The sequence below is a fragment of the Myxocyprinus asiaticus genome, chromosome 31 (assembly GCF_019703515.2).
Source record: "Myxocyprinus asiaticus isolate MX2 ecotype Aquarium Trade chromosome 31, UBuf_Myxa_2, whole genome shotgun sequence".
Taxonomy (NCBI): domain Eukaryota; kingdom Metazoa; phylum Chordata; class Actinopteri; order Cypriniformes; family Catostomidae; genus Myxocyprinus; species Myxocyprinus asiaticus.
The window spans coordinates 11,945,147-11,948,651 of NC_059374.1; the positions used below are offsets into that span (position 1 = coordinate 11,945,147).

Here is a 3,505-nt window from a genome sequence, read left to right on the forward strand (position 1 = left end):
TCTACTTGTGTACTGTCTTTGTGTGGCGCATGATAAAGAAAATATATGATAGTATATAAATAAGGAATATTCCCCATTTAGTTTAAAAAAATCCCTTGTAACATTTCAAATAAAATATATGACTTTTCAAAATGAATTGCGTGAACATGCCACACAGAATCATGCAATTATAAATGTCAAAATTACATTACCTTAATTAACCTTTGAGACAGTGTTTAGACTGCAGAATCCAGTTCTTTCAAAAGAAAAAAAAAGTGTCTAAAACTATAATAACAATTGATTAATTAATACAATAAACTAAAAGATGAGCATTCTGATTTATTAATTCATTTTTGGGAATAAAAAAAAAAAACACCAATGGGGTATGACAACCCTGCCTCAAGACATAATGTACCCATTTGGAAAACCTTAAATAAATAAATAAATGATGACAAGTCATGGTCCCAGCACTGTATCGGGAGGGGAGCGATTAATATTTAATATTTATTTCCTAAATCAGATGGGGGGAGCAGTTTACAGAACAAGACAAAAGAATAAGATTGGAGAAGTTTGTGCACATGCTGTTAGAGTTTACAGTCTCATTTTGCAGACATGAAAACCAAAAAGAAAATTAGATTTGATTATCTTTTGTTCTGCAGTGTCTCAACACTTAATTGAACAAACCTATAGGCTTCAGATAATGTAGCTCTGAACATGAAATTTGTAAATATACCACATTTGAGGATTGTTGTTGCTTATTTGCCTATTTTTGTAAACACTTACTTGTGCATTAAATGTAAACATTTTGTATTTTATGTCTTTAAAATGAACTTGATTCAAGGAATGGATGACTTGGAACTTTAACATCTCTCATCAGGATTTCTACTTCACCGATCTGAAGGACCACAGTTGAAATACAGCTTCAAGCTAATACTGTTACAATACATATATTGTAAATTGTCCCTGAACAAATAAACAAACAAATAAATAAATCTGCAGAGAACCGGCAATTTTCTTTTTTTTTTTCATCTTTGTTTTCACATGGTGGGCAAACTCAATTATAGTGTTTGTGATTGTGAAAGAAAACAACATGCCCCCATGCACATTCTGATTGGGTTTATTGCAGCTCTCGGGTTTATACAGCCAATATTTCTTGTTCCAAGAATGTTAATACGTTTTCTGCAGAAATATGATTTATAGAAGTGAATGCCTCATTCAAATGTTTTGTCTACATATGGCTGGTTGCTTTCAGTCGACCAGTTTGGTTGGGATGGCAGTGGACAGATTTTTTTTTGCCATTATTTTTCCTTTACAGTACCATGACTATGTAAACTTTAAAACTTCATTAATATTCTGTTTTTCCCTTTGGTTCCGGAACTTGTTTTACATTGTTTTGAAGGAAGGGCTTATAGGACCACTCTGTTTTTGTAAATCAAATTTGATTTACCACTGCGTTTGTGAGCATACATCAGTTGTTAATATAGCCTGTGGTGATGTTAGTTAGAACTAAATGGCTGGCGTCATTGGTTTCAGTTTAACAACAAGTGACTGTGTTGTCATTATCTGCTCTTACATTGCTAATTTTGTGATTATATTTCGCTCTTCTTCAAGTGATTACGGCAAAAAGCCATCTATACATGAAAGCACACATTTAATGGTCTTAGCAGTGGCCTTTCTAAGTGTTGTGGTTGCATTTGTTGGCTAAACGGGGCCTATCGTACCTAGAGATATCTGAGTGTTATCCATCTTGTCATACCTGCTTCTATCTTCTTTATCCCTGTAATCTATGGAATAAGAACGAATGAAATCAGAGTTAAAATTATTAAATATTTAACTTCTAATAAGATTGATACATATTGACTCACTAATGTGTTTCACATTGTTGTCTCTTTATCTTATATTCCAGTGCACTATACATGAATAAATGTATGTGTATATGTACCTACAGTATGTTATTATTACCTATAATGTTTATTAGATTTAAATCTGAAATGACTGTGCAATGCCTTGCAAATAAAGTGTTTTTTGACTACCACCCCTGGAGTCGCGAGTTAGAATCCAGGCCATGCTGAGTGACTCCAGCCAGGTCTCCTAAACAACCAAATTGGCCCGGTTGCTAGGGAGGGTAGAGTCACATGGGGTAACCTCCTCGTGGTCGCTATAATGTGGTTCACTCTCGGTGGGGCGCATGGTGAGTTGTGTGTGGATGCCGTGGAGAATAGCGTGAAGCCTCCACGTGCTATGTCTCCGTGGTAACATGCTCAACAAGCCACGTGATAAGAGGCGCGGATTGACGGTCTCAGGCAACTGAGATTAGACCTCCGCCACCCGGATTGAGGCGAGTCACTACGCCACCACTAGGACTTAGAGCGCACTGGGAATTGGGCATTCCAAATTGGGGAGTGGTTATGTTAAAACCACTCTCCAACAAATACAGAGTGTGAGACTTACATGATAGTGGAATTTGGCCAAATATGACCAGAGCTGCATCTGAAAAGAACCAAACTCAAGCACTTTATATAAAACGTTTTATAAAAGCTCATTGTTTCTTGTGGGGTGTCTAGATTTCTTCTGCAGTTATGCTCTTGAGCGATGTTTACGCCCTGCTCAATAATCAAAAGTATTCTTATTTGTAAATATTATAAACTCAAAGTCATGCTTCCATTTATATTTTGCAAAACAACTAGTCCAAAACAGCAAGAGAGTCATTATTATTTTAAACAGGCTTACTTTACAGAGCAAGTGCATGCACACCCTTACAAAAAATCTAAACTAGATGCAAATTTGCCGTTTGTTATGTTCACTAGCATAGGAGCTTTTGATTTACCGCAAATGTTTGCCATAAGTTTGCAGCTCTTTGCCGGTAGTGGTGAACCTCCAGCAAACCTCTGGCAACAATGGACAATTTTCCGCAAAGCTCATTTGCATGTGAAAATTATCAGTGGTGAATTTGCGTCAAGTTTGCTGCAAATTTGCCATGAACATAGTTTTTCAACAATGTGTTAACAAAATGAAGCACAACGACAGAGAAAGGGACTGCAATCATTTTGACTAAAAAATTGTTTTTGATCAAATATTATGTTGAATATCAAATTTACTTTTAAATTGAACTGTGTTTAACTGAAATATTACATATAACAGTTATATTTACCTGATACATTAAAACTGTGAACAAACACTTTTTTGTTTTGATAATGTAAAAAGCATTTGCATTTTATATTGCAATATTTTTTGCACACAATGCATAGTGCACACTTATACATTTAGATTTTTTTTTGTTTTTGTAGCCTTCAATTTGCACATTGTTTGAGGACAACATTTGACAAGATGTAGAATGTTTAATTAAAATTGCTTTTTCATTTGAGTAATCAAAGAATTAATTGCCAGAAAATAACGTATTATTAGAATGACAGGCAGACAATGAAGTAAAGATGAACCCAAGTGCAGTTTATTGACTTGGTTACCAAACATAATACCTGACAATGGTAACCATGAGGGCTTGACAACATTACTAAACATAACACCT

At 35.0% G+C, this 3,505-nt stretch overlaps 1 pseudogene; it reads left to right on the plus strand.

Moving 5' to 3' along the window:
* Window positions 1–826: 826 nt before the first annotated feature.
* LOC127422106 (olfactory receptor 52E4-like) lies at window positions 827–1,839 on the plus strand (annotated as a pseudogene).
* The last annotated feature ends 1,666 nt before the right edge of the window (window positions 1,840–3,505 follow it).